Source organism: Stegostoma tigrinum, chromosome 22 (assembly GCF_030684315.1).
Source record: "Stegostoma tigrinum isolate sSteTig4 chromosome 22, sSteTig4.hap1, whole genome shotgun sequence".
Lineage (NCBI taxonomy): Eukaryota > Metazoa > Chordata > Chondrichthyes > Orectolobiformes > Stegostomatidae > Stegostoma > Stegostoma tigrinum.
In genome coordinates this window covers 56,814,530-56,834,615 of record NC_081375.1, presented here as the reverse complement: position 1 = coordinate 56,834,615, position 20,086 = coordinate 56,814,530, and positions in this window count along the sequence as shown.

Sequence of the window (20,086 nt, the reverse complement as noted above, 5' to 3'; positions counted from 1 at the left end):
TCAGTCACTGCATCGCATTACCCTAAGTCACAGCATCCCACTTCACTCAGTCAGAGCATCCCATTTCACTCAGTCACTGCATCCCATTTAACTGAGACAGTGAATCTCATTGAACTGAGACAGTGCATCCCATTACACTCAGACACAGCATTCCATTTCCCACCGTCACTGCATCTCCTTCCCCTCAGTCACTGCATCTCATTTCCCTCAGTCACTGCCTCCCATTTCACTCAGTCACTGCCTCCCATTTCACGAAGTCACTGCAACCCATTTCCATCAGCCACTGCATCCCATTACCCTCAGTCACAGCATCCCATTTCACTCAGTCACTGCGTCCCATTTCCCCCAGTCACTGCAACCCATTTCCCACAGTCACTGCATCCCATTTCCCACAGTCACTGCATCACATTACCCTCAGTCACAGTATCCCATTTCCATCAGTCACAGCATCCCATTTCACTCAGTGAGTGCATCCCATTTCACTCAGTCAGTGCATCCCACTTCACCCAGTCACTGCCACCCATTTCACTCAGTCACTGCCACCCACTTCACTCAGTCACTGCACCTCCTTTTGCCATTAACTGCATCGCATTTCACTCAGTCACTGCATCCCATTACCCTCAGTCACAGCATCCCATTTCACTGAGTGACTGCCTCCCATTTCACTCAGTGACTGCCACCCATTTCACTCAGTCACTGCCTTCCACTTCACTCAGTCATTGCCTCCCAATTCACTCAGTCACTGCCTCCCATTTCACTCAGTCACTCCCTCCCATTTCACTCAGTCACTCCCTCCCATTTCACTCAGTCACTCCCTCCCATTTCAGTCAGTCACTCCCTCCCATTTCCCTCAGTCACTGCATCCAATTTCCCACATTCACTGCATGTCCTTTCCCTCAGTCACTGCATCCCATTTAACGAAGACAGTGAACACTATTCAGCTGAGACAGTGCATCCGTTTCCGTTAGTCACCGCACCCTATTCCCCACAGTCACCGCATTCCATTTCACTCAGCCACTGCATCCCATTTCACTCACTCACTACATCCCATTTCAGTCAGTCACTGCATCCCATTTCACTCAGTCACTGCATCCCATTTCAGTCAGTCACTGCATCCCATTTCACTCAGTCACTCCATCCCATTTCACTCAGTCACTCCATCCCATTTCACTCAGTCACTCCATCCCATTTCACTCAGCCACTGCATCACATTTCACTCAGTCAGTGCATCCCATTACCCTGAGTCACTGCAGCCATTTCCCTCAGTCACTGCACCCATTCCCCTCAGTTACTGCACCCCATTTCATTCAGTCACTACATCCCATTTCATTCAGTAACTGCATCCCATTTTACTGCATCCCATTTCACTCAGTCACTGCATCCCATTACCATCCATCACTGCGTCCCATTTCACTCAGCCACGGCATCCCATTTCACTCAGCCACTGCATCCCATTTCACTCAGCCACTGCGTCCCATTTCACTCAGTCACTGCGTCCCATTTCCCTCCGTCATTGCGTCCCATTTCCCACAGTCACTGCATCTCCTTTCCTCAGTCACAGCTTGCCATTTCCCACAGTCACTGAATCACCTTTCCCTCAGTAACTGCATCCCATTCCACTGAGTCACAGCATCCAATTTCCCTCAGTCCCTGCATCCCATTCCATTCAGTCACTGCATCCCATTTCACTCAGTCACTGCATCCCATTTCCCACAGTCACTGCATACCCATTACCCTCAGTCGCAGCATCCCGTTTCCACAGGCACTGCATCTCCTTTCCCTCACTCACTGCATCCCATTTACATCAGTCACTGCATCCCATTTATCTCAGTCACTGCATCCCATTTCACGCTGTCACTGCATCCCATTTCACGCTGTCACTGCATCCCATTTCACGCAGTCACTGCATCCCATTTCACGCAGTCACTGCATCACATTCCCCACAGTCACCGCATCCCGTTTCCCACAGACACGGCATCCCATTTCACTCAGCCACTGCATCCCATTTCCCACAGTCACTGCATCTCCTTTCCTCAGTCACATCTTGCCATTTCCCACAGTCACTGAATCACCTTTCCCTCAGTCACTGCACCCCATTTCACTCAGTCACAGCATCGCATTTCACTCAGTCACTGCATCCCATTTCACTCAGCCACTGCATCCCATTTCACTCAGCCACTACATCCCATTTCCATCAGCCAATGCTTTCCATTTCACTCAGTCACGGCATCGCATTTCACTCAATCACTGCATCCTATTTCACTCAATCACTGCAACCTGTTTCCCTCAGTCACTGCATCCCATTTCCATCAGTCACTGCATCCCAGTTCACTCAGTCAGTGCATTCCATTTCAATCAGTCACTGCATCCCATTTCCCTCAGTCACTGCATCCCATTAACTTCAGTCGCAGGATGCCATTTCAAACAGACACTGCATCCCAGTTCACAGTCACTGCATCCCATTTCACAAAGCCACTGCATCCCATTTCACTCAGTCACTGCATCCCATTTCACTCAGTCACTGCATCCCATTTCAGTCAGTCACTGCAGCTCATTTCACTCAGTCACTGCAGCTCATTTCACTCAGTCATAGCATCCCATTTCACTCAGACACTGCACCCCATTTCACTGAGACACTGCATCCCATTACCATCAGTCACTGCACCCCATTTCACTGAGACACTGCATCCCATTACCATCAGTCACTGCATCCCATTACCCTCAGTCACTGCATCCCATTTCCCTCAGTCACTGCATCCCATTTCGCTCAGTCACTGCATCCCATTTCGCTCAGTCACTGAATCCCAGTTCACTCAGTCACTACATCTTCTTTCCATCAGCCACTGCATCCCATTTCCCTCAGTCACTGCATCCCATTTCCATCGGTCACTGCCCCCATTTCCTTCAATCACTGCATCCCATTCCACTCAGTCACTGCATCCCATCTCACTCAGTCACTGCATCTCCTTTCCCTCAGTCAGTGCATCTCCTTTCTCGCAGTCACTGCATCTCCTTTCCTGCAGTCACTGCATCTCATTACCCTCACTCACTGCATCCCATTACCCTCACTCACTGCATCCCATTACCAAGAGTCACTGCATCCCATTTCCCACAGTCAGTGAATCTCCTTTCCCTCAGTCACTGCATCCCATTTCCCACAGTCACTGCATCTCCTTTTGTCATTCACGGCATCCCATTTCACTCAGTCACTGCATCCCATTTCACTCAGTCACTGCATCCCATTTCCATCAGTCACTGCATCCCATTTCCATCAGTCACTGCATCCCATTTCCCTCAGTCACTACAACCCATTTCCCGCAGTCACTGCAAACTATTTCACTCAGACACTGCATCCCATTTCACTCACTCACTACATCCCATTTCAGTCAGTCACTGCATCCCATTTCACTCAGTCACTGCATCCCATTTCACTCAGTCACTGCATCCCATTTCACTCAGTGACTGCATCCCATTTCAGTCAGTCACTGCATCCCATTTCACTCAGTCACTCCATCCCATTTCACTCAGTCACTCCATCCCATTTCACTCAGCCACTGCATCACATTTCACTCAGTCAGTGCATCCCATTACCCTGAGTCACTGCAGCCATTTCCCTCAGTCACTGCACCCATTCCCCTCAGTTACTGCACCCCATTTCATTCAGTCACTACATCCCATTTCATTCAGTAACTGCATCCCATTTTACTGCATCCCATTTCACTCAGTCACTGCATCCCATTACCATCCATCACTGCGTCCCATTTCACTCAGCCACGGCATCCCATTTCACTCAGCCACTGCATCCCATTTCACTCAGCCACTGCGTCCCATTTCACTCAGCCACTGCGTCCCATTTCACTCAGCCACTGCGTCCCATTTCCCTCCGTCATTGCGTCCCATTTCCCACAGTCACTGCATCTCCTTTCCTCAGTCACAGCTTGCCATTTCCCACAGTCACTGAATCACCTTTCCCTCAGTAACTGCATCCCATTCCACTGAGTCACAGCATCCAATTTCCCTCAGTCCCTGCATCCCATTCCATTCAGTCACTGCATCCCATTTCACTCAGTCACTGCATCCCATTTCCCACAGTCACTGCATACCCATTACCCTCAGTCGCAGCATCCCGTTTCCACAGGCACTGCATCTCCTTTCCCTCACTCACTGCATCCCATTTACATCAGTCACTGCATCCCATTTATCTCAGTCACTGCATCCCATTTCACGCTGTCACTGCATCCCATTTCACGCTGTCACTGCATCCCATTTCACGCAGTCACTGCATCCCATTTCACGCAGTCACTGCATCACATTCCCCACAGTCACCGCATCCCGTTTCCCACAGACACGGCATCCCATTTCACTCAGCCACTGCATCCCATTTCCCACAGTCACTGCATCTCCTTTCCTCAGTCACATCTTGCCATTTCCCACAGTCACTGAATCACCTTTCCCTCAGTCACTGCACCCCATTTCACTCAGTCACAGCATCGCATTTCACTCAGTCACTGCATCCCATTTCACTCAGCCACTGCATCCCATTTCACTCAGCCACTACATCCCATTTCCATCAGCCAATGCTTTCCATTTCACTCAGTCACGGCATCGCATTTCACTCAATCACTGCATCCTATTTCACTCAATCACTGCAACCTGTTTCCCTCAGTCACTGCATCCCATTTCCATCAGTCACTGCATCCCAGTTCACTCAGTCAGTGCATTCCATTTCAATCAGTCACTGCATCCCATTTCCCTCAGTCACTGCATCCCATTAACTTCAGTCGCAGGATGCCATTTCAAACAGACACTGCATCCCAGTTCACAGTCACTGCATCCCATTTCACAAAGCCACTGCATCCCATTTCACTCAGTCACTGCATCCCATTTCACTCAGTCACTGCATCCCATTTCAGTCAGTCACTGCAGCTCATTTCACTCAGTCACTGCAGCTCATTTCACTCAGTCATAGCATCCCATTTCACTCAGACACTGCACCCCATTTCACTGAGACACTGCATCCCATTACCATCAGTCACTGCACCCCATTTCACTGAGACACTGCATCCCATTACCATCAGTCACTGCATCCCATTACCCTCAGTCACTGCATCCCATTACCCTCAGTCACTGCATCCCATTTCCCTTAGTCACTGCATCCCATTTCGCTCAGTCACTGCATCCCATTTCGCTCAGTCACTGAATCCCAGTTCACTCAGTCACTACATCTTCTTTCCATCAGCCACTGCATCCCATTTCCCTCAGTCACTGCATCCCATTTCCATCGGTCACTGCCCCCATTTCCTTCAATCACTGCATCCCATTCCACTCAGTCACTGCATCCCATCTCACTCAGTCACTGCATCTCCTTTCCCTCAGTCAGTGCATCTCCTTTCTCGCAGTCACTGCATCTCCTTTCCTGCAGTCACTGCATCTCATTACCCTCACTCACTGCATCCCATTACCCACACTCACTGCATCCCATTACCAAGAGTCACTGCATCCCATTTCCCACAGTCAGTGAATCTCCTTTCCCTCAGTCACTGCATCCCATTTCCCACAGTCACTGCATCTCCTTTTGTCATTCACGGCATCCCATTTCACTCAGTCACTGCATCCCATTTCACTCAGTCACTGCATCCCATTTCACTCAGTCACTACAACCCATTTCCCGCAGTCACTGCAAACTATTTCACTCAGACACTGCATCCCATTTCACTCACTCACTACATCCCATTTCAGTCAGTCACTGCATCCCATTTCACTCAGTCACTGCATCCCATTTCACTCAGTGACTGCATCCCATTTCAGTCAGTCACTGCATCCCATTTCACTCAGTCACTCCATCCCATTTCACTCAGTCACTCCATCCCATTTCACTCAGCCACTGCATCACATTTCACTCAGTCAGTGCATCCCATTACCCTGAGTCACTGCAGCCATTTCCCTCAGTCACTGCACCCATTCCCCTCAGTTACTGCACCCCATTTCATTCAGTCACTACATCCCATTTCATTCAGTAACTGCATCCCATTTTACTGCATCCCATTTCACTCAGTCACTGCATCCCATTACCATCCATCACTGCGTCCCATTTCACTCAGCCACGGCATCCCATTTCACTCAGCCACTGCATCCCATTTCACTCAGCCACTGCGTCCCATTTCACTCAGTCACTGCGTCCCATTTCCCTCCGTCATTGCGTCCCATTTCCCACAGTCACTGCATCTCCTTTCCTCAGTCACAGCTTGCCATTTCCCACAGTCACTGAATCACCTTTCCCTCAGTAACTGCATCCCATTCCACTGAGTCACAGCATCCAATTTCCCTCAGTCCCTGCATCCCATTCCATTCAGTCACTGCATCCCATTTCACTCAGTCACTGCATCCCATTTCCCACAGTCACTGCATACCCATTACCCTCAGTCGCAGCATCCCGTTTCCACAGGCACTGCATCTCCTTTCCCTCACTCACTGCATCCCATTTACATCAGTCACTGCATCCCATTTATCTCAGTCACTGCATCCCATTTCACGCTGTCACTGCATCCCATTTCACGCTGTCACTGCATCCCATTTCACACAGTCACTGCATCCCATTTCACGCAGTCACTGCATCACATTCCCCACAGTCACCGCATCCCGTTTCCCACAGACACGGCATCCCATTTCACTCAGCCACTGCATCCCATTTCCCACAGTCACTGCATCTCCTTTCCTCAGTCACATCTTGCCATTTCCCACAGTCACTGAATCACCTTTCCCTCAGTCACTGCACCCCATTTCACTCAGTCACAGCAATGCATTTCACTCAGTCACTGCATCCCATTTCACTCAGCCACTGCATCCCATTTCACTCAGCCACTACATCCCATTTCCATCAGCCAATGCTTTCCATTTCACTCAGTCACGGCATCGCATTTCACTCAATCACTGCATCCTATTTCACTCAATCACTGCAACCTGTTTCCCTCAGTCACTGCATCCCATTTCCATCAGTCACTGCATCCCAGTTCACTCAGTCAGTGCATTCCATTTCAATCAGTCACTGCATCCCATTTCCCTCAGTCACTGCATCCCATTAACTTCAGTCGCAGGATGCCATTTCAAACAGACACTGCATCCCAGTTCACAGTCACTGCATCCCATTTCACACAGCCACTGCATCCCATTTCACACAGCCACTGCATCCCATTTCACTCAGTCACTGCATCCCATTTCACTCAGTCACTGCAGCTCATTTCACTCAGTCACTGCAGCTCATTTCACTCAGTCATAGCATCCCATTTCACTCAGTCATAGCATCCCATTTCACTCAGACACTGCACCCCATTTCACTGAGACACTGCATCCCATTACCATCAGTCACTGCACCCCATTTCACTGAGACACTGCATCCCATTACCATCAGTCACTGCATCCCATTACCCTCAGTCACTGCATCCCATTACCCTCAGTCACTGCATCCCATTTCCCTCAGTCACTGCATCCCATTTCGCTCAGTCACTGCATCCCATTTCGCTCAGTCACTGAATCCCAGTTCACTCAGTCACTACATCTTCTTTCCATCAGCCACTGCATCCCATTTCCCTCAGTCACTGCATCCCATTTCCATCGGTCACTGCCCCCATTTCCTTCAATCACTGCATCCCATTCCACTCAGTCACTGCATCCCATCTCACTCAGTCACTGCATCTCCTTTCCCTCAGTCAGTGCATCTCCTTTCTCGCAGTCACTGCATCTCCTTTCCTGCAGTCACTGCATCTCATTACCCTCACTCACTGCATCCCATTACCCTCACTCACTGCATCCCATTACCAAGAGTCACTGCTCCCATTTCCCACAGTCAGTGAATCTCCTTTCCCTCAGTCACTGCATCCCATTTCCCACAGTCACTGCATCTCCTTTTGTCATTCACGGCATCCCATTTCACTCAGTCACTGCATCCCATTTCACTCAGTCACTGCATCCCATTTCCATCAGTCACTGCATCCCATTTCCCTCAGTCACTACAACCCATTTCCCGCAGTCACTGCAAACTATTTCACTCAGACACTGCATCCCATTTCCATAAGTCGCTGCATCCCATTTCCACAAGCCACTGCATCCCATTACCCTCAGTCACTGCATCCCAGTTCACACAGTCACTGCATCCAATTTCACTGAGTCACTGCATCCCGTTTCACTGAGTACTGAATCGCATTTGTTGTTCTCACTTGAATGCAATGGTCATGAATCTCCTCCAATGGCTGGTCATGTATTTCCAATGCAAAATTTTCCCAAGTTTTGATTTTCAATTTTGATTACATGTGTTTCCTCTATTCTATAAGATGCTGCAATAAACTCAAATTTGATAAATCATAATTCAACCACCATTACCTACAGAGTTAATTTCATCAAACAGATCCAATTAGAATTGTCACATTCCCAAATCCTGATTCAAGTTTTTCTAATTATGGACCACGTGGTTAAGAAAAAAGACACTTAGAATCAGAGAGATGTACAGTCGGGAAACAGATCCTTTGGCCCAATTTGTCTATGTTGACCAGATATCCTAAATTAATTTAGTCCCATTTGCCAGCATTTGGCCCATATTCCTCTCCTATTCCATCCTATTCATATACCCATCCACATGCCTTTTAAACGTACAAGCCTCCACCACTTCCTCTGGCAGCTCATTCCATACATGCACCACTATGAAAAAAATCCGGTCCATTTTAAATCTTCCCTCTCTCATTTTTAACCTATTCCCTCCAGTTATGGATTCCAGCAACCCGGGGAAAAGATCTTGGCTGTTCGCTCTATCCACGTCCCTCGTAATTGGATAAACTTCTATATGGTCAGCCCTGAACTCCAAAGTTCCAAGAAATAGCTGCCTGTTCAAGCCCACGGTATACCTCCAACCTCCGATGCTCGTAACATCCTTGTAGATCTTCTCTGAACCCTTTCAAGTTTACAACATACAACAATACAGCGCAGAACAGGCCCTTCGGCCCTCAATGTTGCGCCGACATCCTTCCTCTCGCAAGGAGACCAAAATCGATTGCAGTATTCCAAAAGCAGCCGAACCAACGTCCTATATCGCTGCGAAGTGATCTCCCAACTCCTATACTCAATGCACTGACCGATAAAGGCGAGCACACCAAATGTCTCCTTCATATCCTTTCTACCGGTGGCTGTACTTTGATGGAACTACGAAACTGCACTCCAGTGTCTCTTTATTAAGCAACTCTCCCCACAACCTTCAGTGGATACGTGCTGCCCTGATTTGCCTTTCCAAAATGTAGCACCTCACATTTATCTAACCTCAACTCAATCTGCCACTCCTCAGTTTATTGGCCCTTGTCAATGTCCCATTGTATTCTGAGGTGACCTTCTTGGCTGGCTACTACACCTTCAATCATTGGGAAACTTACTAACCACACCTTCTATTTTCATATCCAAATCATTGCATCACTTCAACTCCCCCTCCCACTCCCTGGACGACATGTCCATCCTGGGCCTCTTCCAGTGTCACAACCACACCACCCAGAAACTGGAGGAGCAGCACCTCCTATTCTGCCTCGGGAGCTTCCAACTCAATCGCCTTAATATGGACTTTGCCACCCTCAAAATCTCCCCACCCGCCAGCCTCATCCCAAGATGCAATTCTTGTGTCACAAACGCTAGTTCCTCCCCTCATCCCCGCCTCCATGACCTGTCCGCCTTCTCTCCCACCTATCCACTCCACCCACCTCACTGACCAACTCCCACCACTGCTTGGAATTATTCTTCTTTTCACACTTCATCAGCTCGACGTTATTTCTAAAATCTATTTTCCAATTGTTGGAAAAAGTGAGATAAAGAGAAGTAAAAGAAGTTACATTCTTACCACTCGTGAAATCTCTGAATATTCTTCTGTTGAAAGGCCGCCAAGGAACGATGCAATTCTTGTGTCACAAACGCTGTGAGGGAGACATCTTTTTCGGTTCCACTAACTCCACCCTAAGGAAGACAAATCCACGTAACATATCTAGTGACTTAAAACATACTCTATTGTTGCCCAAGGTGGAGAGCTGGATGAACACAGCAGGTCAAGCAGCATCAGAGAAGCAAGAAAGCTGATGTTTCGGGACGAGACCCTACTTCAGAAAATTGGCGCTGGAGAATCTGAGATAACAAGGTGCAGAGCCGGATGATACTGCTTGGCCTGCTGTGTTCATCCAGCTTTACACCTTCTTATCTCAGATTCTCCAGCATCTGCAGTTCCTACTACCTCTATTGTTGCCCTTTCACTTCACTGAACTAATATGAGCCAGTAGTTTTGTTTAGGCCCGTGTAATCTTACGGTTATTGGCCTGTACAAAATCCTGAATTAATTTTGATCGACTGACGGGAGGAGAGATGAATTTTATAGAAATTTTTGTTTTCTACCAATTTGCAGAGGTCATCGTGGGCGATTGAAGGACAGTGTTATTATCCTCCAGGTCTGCGGACTGCATCGTTACCAACTTGCCCATTTGCATATACATACAATATTCATTATGTACCAATGAAATATAATAAACCAATACTGCGTACTAAAAACAACGCTCACATATCAATGGAAATTTAAATATTTATCATAGAGTTTGAAGGATTGAATTCAATGATACAAAGCAAAAACCAGTGAAGATGAGTGCAGTTGGTCAGCACTTTTGCCACTAAGTGGAGGTTGGCAGTTTGAGGCCACCCAGGAACAAGCAAGCTCTGTCTAACTCCAAGGGCAGCACGGTGGCTCAGTGGTTAGCACTGCTGACTCACAGCGCCAGGGACCCAGGTTCGATCCCACCGTTGGACGATTTTCTGTGCGGAGTTTGTACATTCTGCCCATGCCTGCATGGGTTCCTGCTGGGTGCTCTGGTTTCCTCCCACAGTCCAAAGATGTGCAGGCTCAGTGTATGGGCCATGCCAAACTTGCCCATTGTGTTTAGGGATGTGTAGATTAGGTGTGTTAGTCATGGGAAATGTACGGTTACTGAGGAAAGGGTCAAGGGATGAGTCAGGGTGAGATGCTCTTTGGAGGGTGGCCGTGGACTTCTTGGGTCAAAAGGGGCTTGTTTCCACACCGTAGGGACTCTATGATATGGAAGTATCTTTTGAAGTGGGCATTCATGGGTATGCTGTAACAGAGACCTTGAAATACTGCACAACAAATATTTGGAACTAGACTGTCAATTCAGACATAGCATCAAAAAAGGTCATGGAAGTTGTCACCAATATAAAGCAGGATTGATGAAAATCCAGCAGGAAATGGTGTCAAAAGGCACTGTATCTTTTATTCATCTCCAGTTATTTGGATGCTGGCAGGATTGAAACATTTAAGAAATGCTTCACAAATCACATATAAGGACCTGCACATCTTTGAACAATGGGAGGAAACTGCAGCACCTGGCAGAAGCCCCTCGCAGACGCGGGGAGGTCATGTCAATTCCACACAGATAGTTACCCAAGACTGGAATCTCAATTGGCTCCCCAGTGCATGAGCAGCTCTCACCACTGAGCAACTACCTTGCCCAGAAGGAGTTTTATAAGCGCATACATTATTTCCATGAAGACAGATCCAATCCTCTATGTCCAATCAAAATAACATATTGTAGATATCATGACAACAATCAGAAATGATTTTGAATAAGTAAATCAAAAAAATTGAAATAGTTTCCAAGCCTAAATACTAGATAAGGTGCAGTTAAGATGAATAGCGCAACAACAAAAAGGCCATATTTTATGTGACCACCGGTAACACTTGAAAACTTGCAACAATTTGTCGCCAGTAGTGCTCTGAAGTGGCTTGATGGTGCACTCCTTCATACACTGGAATGAAACTCCAAAGATCACAAATTCTCCTTCAATACCGTGTTGTAACAGTGACTGCATCAACCTGTGTTTATGGGCCTGACTGGAAACCCACACAACATGCATAAACAAAAAAATAATCTGAGGTGATAGGAGAAAAAAATGTATGTCTGCAACGTCTTTGAAAAGCAATTATTTGTAGCGGCTGCAAGCCCATAAGGAATCTCATTTCACAGATTATATTCATTTGCACTGCAGGTCATGCCAGTCAGAATCAGTTTTCGTTTCATGACAGATAACTAAAATGTCCATTACAATGAACTTTGGTTGATCAGAAGATTTTAAGTAAGGACTATGTCTTGTGTGAGCTGACGGCATTAGGGGATGGAGAAGGTACATGCACTGCTGGCATCTTGACACCATTGAATGAGCAAGCGTGGACGCAAAGGTTGTAACAGGTAACAATTGTCCAGGCAATATCTTTTGAGCTCCTTCCGAGCAGGCCTGTAATACTCTAAAGCTGTGCCAGACCCTCACTTCCTCCACCTTACGTACGCTGCCTTTTCTTTTTGACAAGAAGCACCTCTGTACCCGTCATCCAAGGCGCCTTAATCTTACCCCTTCTTACCTGTCTCAGAGGAACAAATTTATACATCACTCGCAACAACTGCTCCTTGAACAGCCTCCACATGTCTGCTGCGCCCTTTCTGTGGAACAATTGCTCCCAATCTGTACTTCCCAACTCCTGTCTGATAGCATCATAGTTTCCTTGACCCCAGTGAAATATCTTCCCCTGGTAACTGCTCCTTTCCATTTCCATGGCTATGGTAAATGGGAGGCTCTTGCGGTAACTGTCGCCAAAGTTTTCTTCCACCACGAGATCTGACACCTGTCCTGGCTCATCGCCGAGCACCAAATCCAAAATGGCCTCCCGCCTCGTCGGTCTGTCCACAAACTAAGTCAGGAAACCCTCCTGAACACACCTGACAAAAACGGCTCCATCCAAACCATCTGCACTAAGGAGGTTTCAATGTATATTGGGAAAGTTGAAGTCACCCATAACAACAACCCTGATACGTTTGCACTTTTCAACAATCTGCCGGCCAATGAGTTCTTCGATCTCCCAACTGCTATTTGGGGTCTGTAGAAAACCCCGAGTGAAGTGACTGCTGCCTTGCTGTTCCGAACTTCCACCCACACTGACTCAGTCGACAAACCTTCCTGGGCAACCTCAGCCCATACCACCGCAGTAGACGAGTCCTCAAAGGTTCTTTCAGCCGCCGTTATACTGTCCTTGACCAACAAAGCCACACCTCCCCATCTTTTACCACCTTCCCAGACCTTAATGAAAGATCTAAACCCGAGAACCTGCAACATCCATTCCTGACCCTGCTCTATCCATGCCTCCGAAATGGCCACAACATCGAAGTCCCAGGTACCTATCCAAGCTGCAAGCTCACCTACATTATTCCGGATACTCCCGGCATTAAAGTCGTCACACTTCAATCCAGCTTGCTGTCTGCCAGCACACTTCTGTGACAGTGAGGTCCTGACCATGTCCTCCCTATGCTCATCCTCCTGTGTACTAGGACTACACCTCAGTTTCCAATCCCCCTTCTGAACTCGTTTAAATCCAACCGAATGGCACTAGCCAATTTCCCACCCAGGATATTCGTGCCCCTCTGGTTCAAGTGGAGACCGTCCTGTTTGTACAGGTCCCACCTTCCCCAGAATGAGCCCCAATTGTCCATGTACCTGAAGCCCTCCCACCTGCACCATCCCTGCAGCCACGTCTTCAGCTGAAATCTCTCCCTGTTCTTTGCCTCGCGATCACGTGGTACGGGTGACAAACCAGAGATGACCACTCTGTTTGTTCTCGCTCTCGGCTTCCACCCGAGCTCCCTCAAATCCTGCCTGACATCCCTATCCCTCTTTCTACACATGCCGTTGGTGCCTATCTGGATCACGACTTCGGGCTGGTCACCCTCTCCCCTCAGGACCCGAAAGAGACGATCCGAGACATCACAGACCCTGGCACCTGGTAGGCAACACACCAATCGTGGGTCTCTTTCGTTCCCGGCAAATCTTCTATCAGTCCCTCTAGCTATTGAGTCCCCAATGACTATCACTCTCTTCCTATCCCCGCTTCCCTTCTGTGCAAGAGGGACAGACTCTGTGCCAGAGACCTGCACCCTACTGCGTACCCCTGCTAAGTCGTCCCCCGGAACAGTATCCAAAATGGTATCGTTGTTTTTCAGGGGAGCTACCGCAGGGGATTTCAGGGGAACGACCACAGGGGAAGGTTAGTCAAGCTACACCGGGTAAACGTGCATTTTTGGCTGAAGAAACATGTGTTTCAATGTGAGCTAATGGAAGAAGCCATGGAGTCAAAGCTAAACATTTCGACAAAAAGACAACCATTCTTAAAAGCAGCAGACAGCATGAAAAAGAAATGAGCTGCTTTAACATCCACTTAAAATTTATGTGGAATATCAGATGGAATTTTCTTATTGACTCCATTGTGCAATCATGTCGAGCTAAAAATGTCAACTGCATTAATTAATACTAACCAGAAACGGACTTTGTAGTAAATGGTTTGACGATTTTCTGTATCTGGAAGATCCCTTTTCCTCTTCGAACGAAGATCGTACCAACCTGTGGTACCAAACTGTGAGTCAAACGGATGGGACACATAATCTTTAAATTCCTCATCAAAACAGTCTCATCGTATGGTTCTGTGCAATAAAAGAGAAAGAATAAACATGTTTCCCACAATTTTGCTGATGTTTACGAACAGAATGCTCAAATTCAAAAAGTTTGGGCTGGCATGTCTGCTTCCTCCAGCCTGTTTAAACTGTTCCATTCAATGTGAAATTTGTGATAAGTTTTAGCACACAGGTCTATGTGATCTGCGCCACCACCTTCTATTAGTCATACATGCTTTCCCCCACTTCCTGTAATACATTCCTTGAAGTGTTCAATGAGATTTTGATTTTGAATCTTATCGTCATATTCTTTTGATTCTCAATCATCAATGAATCTGATGTTGCCGCCATTCCATGCAGTGCACAGCACGTCAAACAGGAGTCTTACTCTTGCCATGAGCACTGAGGTAGTATGGGGTCACAACTGTCTCATAGTTCAGAATGAAATTCTACATATAGGGCTATGAAGAGTCATGCAGGTAATTTTATTTGACACGCTATTTCTTTTCTTCACAAATATGCTGGATTTAAAGTGATCTTCACCCTCATTTAAAATGAATTCAATATCCAACCATCTGTAAAACTAGCAGATCCAAATTTTAATTTGAGTTCAGTGTTACACAAATAAATGACTTTTTTAAAAATTATGTTCGAGTCAACATTAACATTTCATTCCTTGACAGCGGGTGAACTTACTTTTTTACTCCAATTTTCCTTCGGTATTAATGGAGAGGTGAGCCTTTTTGCACCGAAAGGCTGCACCAGTTTATGCTAAAACTTACGGAACTGTAAGTTTCACAAATATGTTCCTCTTAAACACTAATTCCTATTGAAGCAGTATGAAGCCAAATTCATTCAACTGGACAGCAAAAACGGTCAAGATTTTAAAAGCAAGCAACTATTTTGAAGTCACTCTTCGAACTAAATTCCATCTTGGTGTGTGAGAGTCCATAGGTTCCTCACTCTCAACGAACCATTCAACTGTCATGCAATTACTGAAACACACAGACAAAAAACATCAATGTTAACAGTCACTAAGATTTTGAGAGTGATTTGGAATTCGTACTCAATACCCCCTGGGGAAAATCTGTTCCAATCTGGATAGTACTCACTTATTACCATCCCACCTACATTCCCCAGCACCTCCTCCCCCACCACACTAGTTGTTTCTGAGCTCCCTTCCACCCTCCATTTCTCAGGAAGGGTCCTGACCCAAAACCTCAACTTTCTTGAGCCTCTGATGCTGCCTGCCCTGCTGTGTTCCTCCAGCTCCACAATGTGTCATCTCAGACACCAACATTGGCAGTTCTTACTATCTGGATAACTCATTCTCACCTTGTCACAAGTGATTTATACTCATTATCTTTTCAGATGACGCATGTACATGTATATACATAGATATACATTTACACTTTTATGCCTGAACCACTAACCTAGAGGATATTTTAAAAGAGTCTCTTCATATCTGCATGAAAGGGAAATCATCAAGGTCATAACTTTCATTTTAGGAATAACTCGAACGTTCAAAGTACTCACAGTCAGTGTCCCATTTCCTTGACCAGTCAATTTGATGTAAATCTTTCTTCCAAGTGGAAACTATAACAGCAATTATATTTGAGAGTCAAACACTTCATTGCATCACCAATATTTCCTTGTCTGTTTGAAGCATAACATAATGAAATAATCATGGACAGATTGGCCAACAGTGTAATTTAATGTGTGTTATGGCAACTGAAAATCACAACCATTGAAGTGATCTTTAAAAAGCTGTTGTCATACAACAGAGCACTTTTTGAGATGCAGTGATGAACATACTTCCTGACATGCAAATAATATATGCCAAATTAATTCCAAAGAATACCTTTACAATTAAAAAGAAGCTAAAAATCTCTTTACATTGCGAAGCTTGTCAGATTGCTATTAGTCAATGGAAATCGTTCAGAACAATTATTTATTCCCAGATGAAAAGGAAGTGTATACATTTCATGACAACAAAATGTGAGGCTGGATGAACACAGCAGGCCAAGCAGCATCTCAGGAGCACTTTTGTGCTCCTGAGATGCTGCTTGGCCTGCTGTGTTCATCCAGCCTCACATTTTGTTGTCTTGGATTCTCCAGCATCTGCAGTTCCCATTATCTCGTATACATTTCATTTTCACATCTTATCCAAGAGAGAAAAAAAAAACACCTTCATGAATGCATTGTCAAACAAGAAGGCTCACAAAAAAAGTCATTTGGCCCATTGAATATTCCTCCATCATTCGGTGAGATCATGGTTGATCTCATTACATTTATCATGACACAGCATTTCCACCAAACCCTCCTAATAGCTAATACATTCCGATCCAAGTAACATCCTGGTAAATCTCTGTTTCTGTGCCATGCCTTGTCTTTCTAAATATTTTTTCAGTCATCTACAAATTTAGCCACAGCACATGCACCTCTTTCCTCCAAGTCATTCATAAACAAGCACAAGAGCGACCTCATTTCTTCCTGACAAGCCAACCCTGGCATCTCTGTCCATTTGTATCGGAGATGATGGGAACTGCAGATGCTTCAGAATCCAAGGTAACAAAGTGTGGAGCTGGATGAACACAGCAGGCCAAGCAGCATCTCAGGAGCTCAAAAGCTGACGTTTCAGGCCGAGACCCTTTTCTCATTATCATTGTTTCTTGATTTAAAAATTAACCTGGCCGTTACAGCCTAGCATATGATTAATGGCATTACCTCTAAAATCTTCTTGGCTAAAGTGTTCAATAAATTGCTACAACCTGAAAGAAGTAATTCTTCCCTGAATTCATGGGCAACCAATTTGAAAATGTGGCCTCTGGTCGTAAAATCTTTCACAAATGAGAGTAATCTCTACGGATATACACTATCAAGCCTCTTAAGAATCTTACATGTTGAAAAAATAAGATTTTTTTCAATCTTATAAACGCCAATGAATGTAGTCCCTGCCTGCCCAACTTTCATAAGCATAGCAATCCCCTCTGCCATTTCTCAAATCAACCCAGTCAACATGAGGTGTTCGGCCTCCGCAGCATTCGCTCTGTGGCCGTACATGACTTGTCAGTTACCATCCTGCTGCTACGTCTCTACTTCTATTTACGATGCAGTCCTCTGTCCATCCGAACATACTACCCTTGAACACATGGGCTCTTTTCTTTTGAGACACCTTATGAGCTGCACCTTATCAAATGCTTTTTTGAAATCTCAATGTACTACATCAACTGGTGGTCCTTCATCAGTCATGTTTGTTTCCTTCTCAAAGCACTGCAGCAAGTTTGTCAAGTATTATTTCCCCTTTATAAAAGGATGTTAACTCTGTAGGATGTTATAGCACACTAAGTACCCTGTTATTTCATCTTTCATTGAAGGCATGAACATCTACCCAGGTTGACCAAAATTGGCAATACTTGCTTACTACTTTGTCCAAGTATCTTTGTAATAATGGTGTTATGTTCACAATCTTTCAATCCTCTGAGAATTTTCCACAATCTAAGGATTCTTGGAACATTATCATCAGTGCCTCCATTGTATCTGTAGCTGCGCTGTTCAACATGAGAGGATACATATCCCCTTGGATATTTTCTCTACTGATTGGAGTCATATTTGGAATTCTGTGCAGTGACATTCACTTTTAACAGTTTGCTAAATACTACCAGGAACAGAAATTGTGATTCAGCTGCAACTAAACTAAAGCTTTCAGCACAGAAGGAAGTCTTTCAATTCATTATGAACCTAATAACTCCTGAAAAGGGCAATACAATTTGCCTCAGTCCATAAATGTTCTTCCTCCAACATCCTGAGATGCGTCATCTGTATTTCAACAAATTTACCACAGATTCTGTTTCAATCATCCTTTCAGCAATACGCATGACAACAATTCGGCATTCTTAGTCCCCCTGTAGCCTCCGTTGCACACGTGCATTCTTAGATGATTATTTATTTGTGTGCCTGCTTTTTTGCTCGAATGGATAAAGGTAAATTTCTGTTCTTTTGTCATCAGAGCTATTGCCTCCTCATTCTCATCTTCCTTGTTTTATCCTGTGCTGGAATATTTAATTTGTTGACTTATCTGAAATATGTTGTTGAATGGATCGGGTTTTGTAACATTGCATTCCCCATAGACCATCTACCGATGCTGTTGCTTGTTCTAACAGTTATTATCTTGCAGAGAGGAAAATGCAGTTTGAAAGCAATGGAACATTATCGATGAAGAAGTTGATGCATAAATTGCTGCGATCTTCCAAACTACAAACTCACCTTCAATTCTTTCTTGGTCAGAGCATTATGCCGGCGCAAATGAATCGTGTTCTCAATGGGACTTCCAAAACCATGGAATTGAATTTGCATATTGATTTCTTCTTCCCTCTTCAGAAATGCAAAGTAGTATCGTGATGAAGCTTCCAAGGCGATGATTGTGTCCTTCAATGAACGGAAAAGTGGCTTTTAGATTCATGGAAATATTTCACGACTTCTATAGACATGAAAGGCAAACATTCTCCCTGCATATGACCCAGTCTCATTTTATCGTATCTTTCTGATTTTACATGCCACGGGATAATCATCGCAGTGTAACAGAAATGTTGATCATGGAAATTTATCACTGTTTTCATAAATAATGGCAAATTTTCAACATCTTGCAATTGTATGAAGGCTCAGTCTCATCACACCTCGCCTGCTGCACAAAGACATTCTTACACTGCTTTCAATGTTAGGGCTCAAACAAAACACAATCATGACACAAATGCATCAACACCCGACTTTCAACAGGATCTGATATCCTTGCCAGGCACTGGAGGGGTTGCGGAGACTGGTGAGTGGATAAAGTCATTCCTCTGTTCAAGCAGGAAAACAGGGACTTTCCAGGAAACTGCAGACTGGTGAATGTCTCATGTCTCAAAGGTATGGGCTAATAAGGGACAGCCAGCATGGCATTATGCGGGGCAGGTTATGTCTTACCAAGTCAGTTGAAGTTTTCAAGGAGGTGACAAGGGTGATCAATTCGGGTAGAACAATTGATAACATATACATGGATTTTACGAACGTTTTCAACAAGGTCCCTCATGGTATGCTCATCCAGAAGATTAAGATCCATGAGATCCATGGTGACTTGGCCTGCCCATATAAGGCAGACGGTGGCGGTGGAAGGCTAACAAAGATCACACAGTATAGGGCTGGAGGAACACAGCAGGCCAGGCAGCATCAACAATGTCAGCTTTCCTGTTCCTCTGATGCTGCCTGACCTGCTGCGTTCCTCCAGCTCCACACTTGGTTAACTCTGATTCCAGCATCTACAGTTCTTGCCGTCTCAGTGGTGGAAAGCTGTTTTTCTGGCTGCAGCTCAGTGACGAGTGGTGTTCCGCATCAATGTGACTTCTGCTGTTTGTGATATATGTAAATGACTTGGTTGGAAATGTAGACAGGGGATTACTAAGTTTGCAGATGATATAAGGACCAGTGGACTTGTGGACAGCATGGAAGGTTGTCAAAGGACACAGCAAGATACAGACCAATTGCAAACTCGAGCGGAGAAATGGCCGATGGAATTTAATCTGGGCAGGCAT